Below are 15,000 nucleotides of genomic sequence, written 5' to 3' on the forward strand. Positions count from 1 at the left end.
AGAAAAGGAAGAAAGATAAAAGGACGCAAGGTTGGAAAAAGCAATATGGTGAGGAAAGGGAGCCAGGAAAGGAAGCAAGAACAGAAGGGATCAAAAGAGTGGAGATGAAGAAAAAAGGAAGTAGGCAAGGGAATGAGATGGAGAGGAGATGAACAGGAAAAGGAAAGGAAGGGAGGATTGAAGGACGCGAGGTGTACAATTGCGAGAGCACAGGGATTAAAAGAGAGAGATAAAGGAAGGAGGAAATAAAGAAACATTCAAGGATAAAAAGGTGTCAAAATAATGAGAGTTAAATAAAGGAAGCAAGGTCAGAAGGTATCAAGGGAAAGGATAAGGAAAGAAAGTAAGTAGGACAAAAAGGAAAGGAAGGGGGAGTTGTGCAGAGAGATGAAAGGGGATGAAGGACAGAAAGGAAATAAAGTGAGGGAAGGAGACAAGGATGCACAAGGGGTAGTAAAAAAGTACGGAAACAAAGAAAGGAAGTAAGGACATAGGAAAGAAGGAAAGAAAGTGGAACAGAACATGAAAGATGATTAGAAATAAACCAACTAAAAAGATGAAGGAGTGTAGTTCTCCCTCAGTGTGTTAATTAGCTGTCTGCTCGTTAAGCAGCCGAGCTTAATTAGAGCTGACGAGCTACACACACACACACACACACACGCACACACAGTACACTATACACACGCACAGTACACTATACACACACACTGATGATGAGGCAGCAGGTCTGACTCACAACCAAACCCACAACTACACAATCCTGTTTCATGGACACACACACACACACACACACACACACACACACACACACACACACACACACACACACACACACAGCGGCAGCAGCAGCAGAGAGGGAGGAGACGTGTAAGTAGGACACTGCAGCAGACAGCAAATGCAACACACAGAAACCTGTTCAGTGAAAATGTGTTAAAAAGTTGTAACCCGTCAGGTTTCTGTTCTGATACACGAGCTGAATTTACCCGAACAACAAACCCTTCAGAGAACACGACTTGTTTTATTTTATTAAGTGTGTTTTTTCACCAGAACTCGAGGAAGACAAGTAAAAAGCCACATTTTACAATAAGAGGTTTGAATGGTGCTGGTTTTTAGGATTGGACAGCTTTATGATGGAGCAAGCTAAATGATTTTTATAACAATGTTTAATAAGACTTCTCAATGAATTCTTCAATTGAAAGACAAAACATTCAAAGCCAATACAAGACTCCCATTACACATCTGTTAGTGTCCCCCAAACGGGACATTTCTTATAGAACAAATCAGTGTTTTGGGAACATGTGGCTTGGGTAGTGTCGACCAAAACATAATATTGAACAGACTTTCAAACTAATTGTCCAATTTAAGAGAAAAACATTCAAGTCTCAGTTCATTGTGTTACAGGACAAGACTCCCATTACCATCGCAAAAAAACACTTTCAAAGGATTTGGTGTTTTGGACAATTCAGCTTATGTAATGTCAACCAATCACGTGTTAGATTTAAATTACAACCAAACATCTTACATTTGAATAAGCAGTGTTGTTGGTTAACGCACAGTAACGTAGAGAAATGTCACATGGAGTCTGGTCCATCAAAGCTACCTGTCTAAACCAAATAAGCAATGATCATTTTAAGACACGAGAATAGCCAAAAAATACAATTTAAATCCAATATTTGGAGTTGTTCTTGGTTTGTCCTGCAGATAGAATCGTCAGTGTATTAAATATTGGTTTCTCCTGAGTTGTAGCTCTATAGATGTAGCTTGTAACACAGAAACATGTCTCTTAGTCTTATACTCAGTCGTACTGGAACCACATCATTGACACTTATTTAATTCAAACAGCTTTGACTAAATCTGCTAAAACACAAGCTGGTTTCACAGCGCGGAGGAAACCAGAGAAGAAGAAAATAGAAGCAGGAGGAAATGAGTCGTAGAAGAAGAATGGAGTGATGGAGCGATAGAGGAAGTGACCTCTGACCTCCGACCTCCGACCTGTGCCCCACCCCCCCCTCCCTGTCCGGGATTCAAACCGTCAACACCTGCTTTGTTCTGCACCAGCCTGAGGACGGACACACACACACACACACACACACACACACACACACACACACACACACACACACACACACACACACACACACACACACACACACACACACACACACACACACACACACACACACACACACACACACACACACACACACACACACACACACACACACACACACACACACACACACACACACACACACACACACACACACACACACACACACACACACACAGAGACAATACAACAGGCAGACAGATTGTGTGTCTCAGGGTGAGAGGGTAGAAGTTGCTGTGTGTGTGTGTGTGTGTGTGTGTGTGTGTGTGTGTGTGTGTGTGTGTGTGTGTGTGTGTGTGTGTGTGTGTGTGTGTGTGTGTGTTGCTGACAGACACTCTCTCTCTGTCAGATCAAACCTGTGAATTCATTAGCTGATGGATCCTGTGACAATAACAAACCATCCAGCTGTTCCTCTGCACAAAACGTAAATAAATGACACTTTGCAAATTAACATTGTTATTATATTTATTTTATATATTTATATTAAGATTATTGCACGGAAAAACATCCAAAGATCTAGTCAAATCAAATGTGTTTCTTATAAAAAAATCCCAATGTGTTCGAGTAGAGCTGCAGCAATTAGCCCGTTCATCAAATAGTCATTTCCAGAAGATTCATTGGATGATATTTTATGACATTAAGACATTTAAATGTTCCAGCTTCACAAATGTTAAGTAACAGCCAAAGTGGCAATTTTTTGGGAGACTTTCCTGATTTTTTACAGAGTTTGTAAACGTTTTATTCTCCCAGTCTGTCCTGATCAATAACAGAGTATTGATCAGTGTGCAGCTGCTGCTCTCTCTGATCGATCAGCTGATCAGATTCAGACCTGACAGCCTCTGATCATCAATCTACCCTCATGTTCAGGTACATTGATTATCTGACTGTGTGTGTAACAGTATGTGTGTGTTAGTGTGTGTGTGTGTGTGTGTGTGTGTGTGTGTTTCAGTATGTGTGTGTGTTAGGGTGTGTTTCAGGCTGAGGGTGGTAACATACAAATACAGGAAATGAGAACAGGAAGTCCTTACTGAAAGTCGCCAGCAGTCATTTTGGAAACTGATGAACACACACACACACACACACACACACACACACACACACACACACACACACACACACACACACACACACACACACACACACACACACACACACACACACACACACACACACACACACACACACACACACACACACACACACACACACACACACACACACACCAATTATTTCTTTAACAACCAGATTTCCATAATGCCTAGTTTGAAAGAACACCCTGTGATTGGTCTGAGTTGGTCTGTGTGTGGCTGAAACTAAACTGTGTTCATTTGTGGGAATTATTCTCCTTAACTTAATCCAAACTTCCCCCTCATTTCAATATTTTAAATAAAATCCAGAAATCCCATCAAACCCTCCCTGAGGAACGTGCCCTTCTTCTAAGTGCTTCTTTTGCACTGATCTTATCTCGGTTCATCAACACCTCTAGTCCTCTTTCCAGACTCAGGACCCATAACGTCGTTGGTGCCTACAGGCTGTGATTGGTTAACGTTTGTCTGTGCACGGCTGAAAGAAAACTGTGGTTATTTCTGGATATTTTAACACTAAACTATATCCAATCGCGTATCACACTGATCTCAATCTCACAAAACATTACAGAAGACCTCCACCGGTCTTTGAGCTGCTTTCGTCTCCTAAAAGAATCCAACTCAGAACCTCTTTTGAATATGTGCTGATTTACCTCTCACTGTTCTCCCTGCCACACACAGTTTTAATCAGTCAGTGTGTGTTTTCAGTGTGTGTGTGTGTGTGTGTGTGTGTGTGTGTGTGTGTTTTCAGTGTGTGTGTGTGTGTGTGTGTTTTCAGTGTGTGTGTGTGTGTGTGTTTTCAGTGTGTGTGTGTGTGTGTGTGTGTGTGTGTGTGTGTGTGTGTGTGTGTGTGTGTGTGTGTGTGATGCAGTCAGTGTGTGTTTTCAGTGTGTGTGTTTTCTGTGTGTGTGTGTGTGTGTGTGTGTGTGTGTGTGTGTGTGTGTGTGTGTGTGTGTGTGTGTGTGTTTGTGTGTGTGAGATGCAGTCAGTGTGTGTTAAAACGAGGTCAGTTACAAACACAAGTCCTGCAGTAGTTTATACATTTCAGAAAACCCAATCACACAGTTTCTCATTTCCCGTTTATTCTGCTCAGATGGTCAGCTATCGGTGGAAACCTGATATTACTGCACACACACACAAACACACACACACACACACACACACAAAAACACACACAGGCCTGCAGCCAGCTGCCTGAAATTCCACTGTAATGCAATACCTCCGAGTATTTGTGTATGCATGTGTGTGTGTGTGTGTGTGTATGTGTGCATGGGTGTGTAAACTAACTATTAAATGTGTGGTCCAGTCAAATCGTGGAGAAAGGAGGGTTTATCTCAGATTAACCAACTCTATTACTGATAATACAGAAGCTGTGTGTGTGTGTGTTAAAAATTTGTATTATCAGCCCTAAACACACACACAAACCGCCACCCCAGCTATATGACCAATGACTCTGGTAACTGATCCGATTAGTCTCACACACAAATACACACACACACACACACACACACACACACACACACACACACACACACACACACACACACACACACACACACACACACACACACACACACACACACACACAGCTGCTAAGTACTATTATTACTCTGTTAACTGTAGCTCCACTAACTGTCAGAGACTATTAACGGACTCAAACCCTCTGATTAACGCCTTCTCTGTCTCTGATGCAGAAACACAACGTGGACACGGTCCTCATTACTTCCACTGGAAATCTGAGATTGTCTTCTTAGTTTATTCCACACACAATGCAGCACTTCCATATTTTGTATGTGACGCAAATTTGAAATGTTTTGAAGGTTCATAGGATAAAAGATTAATTGATTAACGATACAAATAATCTACGGGTTGATTTCAGCCACATGTTTCAGATGTATTTACAAATGTTGTCATCATTTCAATAAACAAACAAATAAATCTGTATTAAGATAACATGAATGACTGGATTGCTTTTAAAGGGGCTCTATTGGGGTCATTTTCAGATTCCTATTTGTATTACGTGGGGGCGAAGAAAAAGTATTTCTTCAAATGAACGAATTCCCAACCAAAGTTTTGACTTCGAAAAACGATGAGTTAAATCAGATGCTTTCCTTCAGTGGGAGTTCCGCATGATTTTTCTTCACAGACAAAGGAAATAAGCTCCATAACGAGACTAACGAGCGTTAAATCAGCAGGAATTTCTGACCTCATTTTCTCTTTTCATGAAGAGAATAAGCATCACAGGAAATTCCCATTCCCCTTTTTCCTGCCTTAATCTTTAAACGTAATGTAAGGGGAAAGAAAAAGATGAAAGACGTGCAATATTAGAAGTTAAAACAGAAAGATCTAATATAAGTTCACACAGCGCTACGTTCATTTGAAGATGTCTGAAGGACGTTCTTAATATTTTTTAATTAAGAAGCTTAAAACAGCAGATATTCACTGGGAGATCTGACTGGGATTATTTGATCATTGAAGGAAGCATTAAGTTGTTATACATTTCCAGATAGCTTCCACAAAACAACAACTTCATCGTCATATTTTCAATTTGACAGATATTCCCTCTCAGATGCTCCACAGCGCTCTCACACACTTCCTGTTTGAGTGCAGCACTGAAGCGCTCTGTTGTCGAGGTGCTTTAATATCAAAGGAGAACTTAAAGAAAACATCATTTTCAAATTTGTCCACATTAGTGGGAGCAACGGAGAGGAGCAGCAGCAGCTGAATGAAACCTGAGCGTGTGTGTGTGTGTGTGTGTGTGTGTGTGTGTGTGTGTGTGTGTGTGTGTCTAGTGAAAGTGCAGGTCAGTGTTGAGTTACTGCTGTTATGTGTGTGTGAATGAAAGAGAGAGGCAGACAGATTGAATGAGATCTGAATGAGTGTGTTAACAGACACTAATGTGTCCGACAGAACAGGACCTCCTTTAGAAATACTCTAAACTACAGGTCAAAATAAAACGCACATCTGAGACATTTATATATCAAATAAAAGTTGTAAATATGACTCCATAATTTACCTGAATCAACTGATGCATGTGGCTAAAAGTATGCACAACACGTATTTCCAAAAAGTGAGTTTAATACTTGTTTCCTCTTCAATTAGTTCAGATGAAGACGATTGTTATTGCTGCGGAATACAAATATTTTTGTCTTTTTTATATTAATAAATTATGTTTAATGTTTCACTCATGCCAAAATAATTGATCAAGGAATTTCTCAAAAGTAAATTGAACAATAAAATTACCAAAAATTGTGAAAATATGTAGGTGAGTCGATTCAGATAGTTAATTTTGTATCTGTTATATATATACGTTTTTAATACTCTTATCAATATGACTGGACAAATCTCTCTCTCTCTCTCTCTCTCTCTCTCTCTCTCTCTCTCTCTCTCTCTCTCATATACAAGTCAGCTTTAACATAAACATGTAATATTTATTTTTAACATATTTTTTAAATCCTGTACCAGGACTTAAATTAGCTATTTAATTAGCGCCCCCAACAGTCAACCTGTGTGTGTGTGTGTGTGTGTAGACAGCTGATCAAACAATCCAGACATATCTTCACATCTCTTTTGTCATGAAGGACGTCTGCATCAGCATAATGAATATGAATGAATGCATGAGTGAATAAATGAATCAATATTAAACATAGATATGGCGACCAAAAAACAAACATGTCACCTCCTGTTTCTGAGCACAGATCAGACATAGAGGAAGGTATACTCTGTGTGTGTGTGTGTGTGTGTGTGTGTGTGTGTGTGTGTGTGTGAGAGTGTGTGTGTGTGAGAGTGTGTGTGTGTGTGTGTGTGTGTGTGTGTGTGTGTGTGTGTGTGTGTGTGTGTGTGTGTGTGTGTGTGTGTGTGTGTGTGTGTGTGTGTGTGTGTGTGTGTGTGTGTGTGTGTGTGTGTGTGTGTGTGTGTGTGTGTGTGTGTGTGTGTGTGTGTGTGTGTGTGTGTGTGTGTGTGTGTGTGTGTGTGTGTGTGTGTGTGTGTGTGTGTGTGTGTGTGTGTGTGTGTGTGTGTGTGTGTGTGTGTGTGAGTGTGTGTGTGTGCATGTGTCTGTATGTCTGTGTGTGTGTGTGTGTGTATCTCTCAGAATCAGGAACAGGTTTATTGCCAAGTAGGTTCACACATACGAGGAATTTGCCTTGGTGTACATGATGCATATATATTCAGAGGGTTGTGCAGGACTGGCAGTACTTAAAAGAAACAACAAGATACTGTGTGTGTGTGTGTGTGTGTGTGTGTGTGTGTGTGTGTGTGTGTGTGTGTGTGTGTGTGTGTGTGTGTGTGTGTGTGCTTGCGTGCGTGTATGTGTGAGAGAGATGGAGGGCCATCCTATCCATTTAGCTCCTTCAGACAGACACTAAACATTGTTCAGTCAGCCATCAGGGCCTGAGGGAGGAGGAGGAAGAGGAGGAGGAAGGGCAGCGAAGGGTGAAACAGGCAGGGGGGAGGCAGTTAAGCTTATTAGTTCCTTCCCATCCCCCAACACACACACAGACTAACACACACTTCAGACAATCCTGAGACCACCAACTGATGCTTTTAACCCCTCAGGCGTGCGCTCACACACACACACACACACACACACACACACACACACACACACACACACACACACACACACACACACACACACACACACACACACACACACACACACACACACACACACACACACACACACACACACACACACACACACACACACACACACACACACACACACACACACACACACACACACACACACACACACACACTAACTACAAGTGACAGAGGAGGTGCAGCAGGACACACACATTGTCTGAGTGTCTGTCTAATAATTTACAGACTAAATAAAAGCACATTCTTAAGCCGAAGGAAATGTTTGTATATATTTTTAGACCAGGGCTCTTATTTTGGTAGTAGTGTCAATCCTGTTTGACACCGCAAAAGAAAACATTTTGACATAAAACATAATCCTATTAGGAACATCTGCTGCTTACGAGATGACCTGTGACCTTCCTTTCTGCTCCTCACCTGACAGGTGTGGTCTGATAATCCAGCACCAGACACTGTTTACGCTGCTATGGACAATCTTTCACTAATGCACGTTTCTCAAAGATATTGAAGTGACATTTATTTTGTATATATTGATTGTCGTGCTTTTATTTATGTTTTAATGTGTGCATATGTATACATGTGTCTGTTGATTGTGTATATATAGATATATACATATTTTTATATATATTTGTATGTTTGTATTCGGGATTGTGGGAAACGGCATTTCTATCTCTCTGTCTGTGCACACAAACTGGAAGCTTGACAATGAAGTTGACTTTGACTTGATAAGTGCGTTTCTTCCTCTTCCCTGATTCAAAGTCTGGTGTTAAATAGAGAAGCTTTGGAGGAAGTTAGCAGATTTCTTGTAAGAGTTTGTACTTTTTGACAATAAAATACAGTTTATGTACAGGAAAGACACTTAGACACCCTATTATATATGCAGGGCCTGTCTCTGATTGGCTGAAACACCAAACAGATCATTGCAGCATTACCCATAATCCCCTCTGTTTCAGCCCTGTTTCCAAAGTGCTGATTCTCTGTCTGTTACTTTAGATGAAAATAAGGAGCCCCTCCCCACGCCCTTCTGAGAGACATTTGGTTACAAAGAACTCAATAGGCACTTTCACACCGGAGTACTTTTCCTGTTAGTTCCGATAGTGCATGGAATTTTGCGTTCACACCAAAAAGAGAACTTAGTTCAGAGAACTTTTACCCCCTTTTCAGTCCCTGCTAGAGAGGTGGTACTATCCTGGGGAGAAAAAAGTACCAATTTCTGATTGTCTGGGCGAATTGCAAACCACGCCCCGTAAAACTCCCAAAAGGTTTCGTGAAGCCGCCATTGTATTTGCTGGCATTAGCATTATTAGCATTAGCCCCGCGCACCAACGGAGAGAGAATAACTTATGGCAACACAAAAGAAAACATGGGAGTGGTGGAGATGAGGAGGTTTCGACGTTCTGGCGATTTACTCGGAAGGCTTCAGTAGAAGCTGCTGGGAGTCCCAGCAGCTTCTACTGAAGCCAGTCCCCAACTCCGGGGACTTCCGGCCGGGGACTTCGGGTGGCAGTATACGCCGTGAAGTGGTTTGCGGCCTGCCAGTAAACCCAAAGCAGAAAAAGAAGAAGTGACGTCAGCGTCTCATTTGCGTATTCTTTAGAGCAGTGCTTCTCAAAGTGTGGTCCGCGAACCCCTGGTGGTCCGTGAGCGCCTCCTAGTGGTCCGTGAGTATATTGGCAAAATGACACATTTTAAATAAATAAATGTAAGTTTTCCGCACTCTCACGGGAATATCTCCGCAATGGAGCGAGCTTAAGTTTCACTTTCGATTGCATGATATAGCCCAGCGCAACACCTTCATCACAGATGTTGTCACTTGTTTGTATCATTTTCAGGACATTTGTAATCTGTTCTAGAAAAACGATGTGTTTTGGGATATTTGTGGAGTTAGGTGGTCCGCGAGTGTTTTTTTATTGGTTAAGTGGTCCTTGGTATGAAAAAGTTTGAGAAACACTGCTTTAGAGAATCTTTGTTCCTGAAACTTTCAGAATCTCTTCACACAGAGGGGACACATGTTGATGTAGAAAAGACATCAACAAGTGGATTTGCATAATAGGTGACCTTTCAATCAGCAGATTTTTAAAGGAAGTCTTGAAAGGAAAGTCAGCAGATCTCTAGTACAAGTTTGACAAATAAGGAACATAGGCTTCAGAAGACTTCATATAATTCAATCATTACATTTTCAATTGAGGTTTTTCCTTGCATTTTTTTCCTAATAAAGCAAACAAGCTCTGGATAGTGTGTGTTAATCTAATTGCATTCGACATCTCCCTGTAAAGCGCTTATGTCAGCGTTGGTGGTTTTTGATTAGGCTCTTTAAATTAATTGACTTGACTTGGGAGAGTTAGAGCAGAAGATTTCCATTTGTTTCTGGCTTGGATTTTATTTTAATAAATACAAATACAAGCTCATTACAGACGAGAGACTTATTAAAGAGTAAAATAACAAGCAATACAATTCCAAATGTACATTTCAAAAGCACTTTTATGAATAAATTAAAAATAATTTAACAAGACAGTGAGATACTTGTCAGCTAACATGTTATCATAAACTGATTATCTTAAACTTTGCAGATGTCTCAACATGTCCAAATGGTTTAAGACACATTTTAAAGAGGCCCTATTTTGGTATTTGGGGTTTTTCCTTTAGATAGATAGATAGATAGATAGATCTTTAATTTTGTCATTCTACAGGCACAACGAAATTGCAATGAACTCAAGGTGCCAACACGCAACAAAAGGACAATACTGCAGTGTACTATGTTGGTTTCAGTGCATGTAAATGGTCTGCAAAGGCTAAAATTCAAAATTTCTAGAAAATAGTGACATCACTACCCAACACTCACGCTTCTATTGGCTAGCGCTCCAACACATTGTACGTGATAGGCTAAGGGGCGGGACATCTCTAAGCAGTTGACCAATCACAACAGAGCCGGCCAGCTAACCAATCAGAGCAGACTGGGCTTTGGTTTCAGACAGAGGGTGAAAATAGGTGCTGCAGCACAGGCAGCATGAGAACAATAAAGAACTTTTTGAACATTAAAGCATGGAGACATGTCCCAGTAGAGACTCTACATACTGATATACACCTGAACATCAGCAGGAGAGGACTCTTTAAAGTAGAGACACTACATACTGATATACACCTGAACATCAGCAGGAGAGGACTCTTTAAAGTAGAGACACTACATACTGATATACACCTGAACATCAGCAGGAGAGGACTCTTTAAAGTAGAGACACTACATACTGATATACACCTGAACATCAGCTATGAGCTTCTTTTTTTATTCATCAAATAACCCAAGTCAGAACTTCCATTAAAAATCTGCTGATTTAATATAATTAAGTATACTCACATTCCATATGCTTACTTTCTTTATTGGTCAATAAATACAAGTCAGAACTTCCACTGGAAATCTGCTGATTTTACTCCCATAAATCTCCTCCAGTCGGAGCTCGTTTTCTTCATTTGTTAAACAAATAAAAAACCAAGTCAGAACCTCCATCGAAAATCTGCTGATTTAACTCTCATAAACATGTCATCTTTTCAGAGCCTGACATATTTGAAAAAAACAACTACTCAAACTAGCTGATGAATGACTTTAAATTATTAAAGGGGCCCCATTCTGCTCATAGTCAGCTTCATATCAGTATGTAGTGTCTCTACTTTAAAGAGTCCTCTCCGGCTTATGTTCAGGTGTATATCAGTATGTAGTGTCTCTACTTTAAAGAGTCCTCTCCGGCTTATTTTCAGGTGTATATCAGTATGTAGTGTCTCTACTTTAAAGAGTCCTCTCCTGCTGATGTTCAGGTGTATATCAGTATGTAGTGTCTCTACTTTAAAGAGTCCTCTCCGGCTTATGTTCAGGTGTATATCAGTATGTAGTGTCTCTACTTTAAAGAGTCCTCTCCTGCTGATGTTCAGGTGTATATCAGTATGTAGTGTCTCTACTTTAAAGAGTCCTCTCCGGCTTATGTTCAGGTGTATATCAGTATGTAGTGTCTCTACTTGAAAGAGTCCTCTCCTGCTGATGTTCAGGCGTATATCAGTATGTAGTGTCTCTACTTTAAAGAGTCCTCTCCTGCTGATGTTCAGGTGTATATCAGTATGTAGTGTCTCTACTTTAAAGAGTCCTCTCCTGCTGATCTTCAGGTGTATATCAGTATGTAGTGTCTCTACTTGAAAGAGTCCTCTCCTGCTGATGTTCAGGTGTATATCAGTATGTAGTGTCTCTACTTTAAAGAGTCCTCTCTTGCTGATGTTCAGGTGTATATCAGTATGTAGTGTCTCTACTTTAAAGAGTCCTCTCCTGCTGATGTTCAGGTGTATATCAGTATGTAGTGTCTCTACTTTAAAGAGTCCTCTCCTGCTGATGTTCAGGTGTATATCTGTATGTAGTGTCTCTACTTTAAAGAGTCCTCTTCTGCTGATGCTCAGGTGTATATTAGTATGTGGTGTCTACTTTAAAGAGTCCTCTCCTGCTGATGTTCAGGTGTATATCAGTATGTAGTATCTCTACTTTAAAGAGTCCTCTCCTGCTGATGTTCAGGTGTATATCAGTATGTAGTGTCTCTACTTTAAAGAGTCCTCTCTTGCTGATGTTCAGGTGTATATCAGTATGTAGTGTCTTTACTTTAAAGAGTCCAATAGGAGCGCAAGTGTTCCGTAGTGATGTCACCATGTTCTGTAACTTTGGGATTTTACTACCGGAAATGAGAAAATCCCCAAAAGCATTATAAGGCCTCCTAAATCAAAGATATGTATCAATGCACCAATATATTAATAGACCTCTCAAACTGAGAGGACTCATGTGCCAGAACAAGACTGTCTTTCTTTTTGAAGCCTGGATTATCATCGCCATGGTAACAATTATATATGATATAATGGATAATATATACCCATTGACACCCCTGCCGAGATAGAGATGAAGAGAGAGAGAGAGAGAGATGAAGTGTGAAGAGTCTTCAGTGTCTTTGGGGAGCTGACAGACTTGCTCGTTCTTCCATCATCTCCTTGGCAACAGAATAATAATTAATCCACCTCTCTCTGTGTGTGTGTGTGTGTGTGTGTGTGTGTGTGTGTGTGCGTGTGTGTGCATGCGTGTGTGTGTGTGAAGGCATCTCTGTGAATGTGGATCATGTTTTTCTGCAGTGTATGTGTGATTTTTGTTGCAGTCTGCAGTGATGCAACATATCTTTGCTTTAAAATGTAGGGCAGCTGTTAGCGGGGAGAAAGGGAGGGATGATGCAAAGGGGGTAAAAAAGGGGGAGATGGAGGGGAGACAGAGGGAGACGAAGATGGAAACTTTTTGCCACCATTTCTCTACTTGGAAGGCAAAAAAAATGGATGTGACGATGTTTCTGTTCAATGAAGCAGATTCTCAGAACAGCGGGCGGTAAAAGCGAAACACACCTAATTCCACTTTAACAGATAATATAAGAAATTAAATAATAAACAAAAATAATAATACAAATTATACTGATAATTATTATTATTTTTCAAAATAATAACAATTAAAAAAAATATTATAAATATTTATATATTAAAAAAAACGAAATCAAATAAAAATTCATACAGCGATTCATTAATTTATTCGTTAAAAACTAAACAGAATAATCAATACTGGAGACGACATTTAGTAGAAACACAATGGCTGATAATACATATTGTTTTCATTATTGATTAGTCTGCCGATTGATTTCCTAGATTAATCTTTGGTCTATAAAATGGGAGAAAAAAAGTAAAAAAATGTGGGTCCCAGTTTCAAATTGTTGTCTTTAAAGGTCTTGTTTTGTCGTTTCAAACTCCAAAAATATTCCATTGAATATACTATAAAACAGAATCCATATTAGAATGGTTGAAAACACAATTTCATGCCATCTTTGCAAGAGAAAATACTTTTAAACTAAACAAATAAACAAGACAATTAACCGCAGGAATGTGAATGGAGTGCAACATGGATTAATACTGGGGCCACTTTCTGTTTAATCTATACATGCCTTTTGTATTCCAAAATAACAAATCTTAAATCTGCATTTTTCTTTTACCTAATCACATTTACATATTAAAAGCTCTCTCAAACCTGCATTTAAAACAGCAAACATTTTTGAAGAAATTTAATATATTTAGGGGATTTATGTGCGAGGGGAATGTAAATCACATTTTGAATCAAACCAGACAGAGGCGTTGTGTTGCACTAAAGTGAAAATAAAACAATTACAGCATCAACATATCTATTGTCAGGAGACTCCCTGCATTTATCTTGATCAACTTCATGCTTTATTTTGGCAGGATTTGTGTTATTTCTATTACGCAAGAGACAGGAATAAGGATCGGTGCAGCAGTAAATATCTTCGACATGAGGTATTCAGCTGAAACACGAGTGTGTGTACTCCTTCAAACTAAGGCCTAACATGCAGTAATATCACTACATTATGGTGACTGTGGCTGCGAGGGAGTGCGGGTGTCTTTCAACCAGAAGGTTGTGGGTTCGATCCCAGCCCGTGCACTCAACATGTCGATGTATCCTTGGGCAAGATACTTAACCCTGAGTTGCTCCCGATGGCCAACGGTGTGTGAATGCGTGTGAATGTTAGGTCCTAGAGTAAGGTACACTGCTCTGTATGAATGGGTGTGAATGGGTGAATGACATGTAGTATGTAAAGCACTTTGAGGGGTCTTAAAGAATGGATAAAGCACTATATAACTACAGTCCATTTACCATTATAGTATTTCTATTGCTACAACTTATATAATACACATTGTAGTTTTCAGTAAAGCAACAGCAATATTCTGAGTGGTTACAATATGATCTGCCTTTTTCCTGTGAAATTCTAGATATGGTTTTAAACTGGAAATCTTTCAAATTAAACAAATCCATGAAGGGGAAATCCCATTTTGTTTCCCACAATGGGGAAAGACAGAAGAAGGCAGTTAGATTGACAGATAAAGAGACAGGTAGTCAGGTATAGAGACAGAGTGTGTTTAAAGTTTCAGTGTATTTATGTCTCATGACAAAAAGCAGAACACACAGGAATGTTACTGACACTGTAAACCAAACAACATAAAATACTGTCTGTCCGACTGTCTCATAACATAAAGTCCTGCATTACTAATGTACTTTCTTGCCATTTTAGGGTTTATAGTACATCACACTTGTATAGAGAGGTGCAGTGATGACACATTTTTGTAGCTGAGCCT

Source organism: Notothenia rossii (genome assembly GCF_949606895.1).
Source record: "Notothenia rossii genome assembly, chromosome: 4".
NCBI lineage: Eukaryota > Metazoa > Chordata > Actinopteri > Perciformes > Nototheniidae > Notothenia > Notothenia rossii.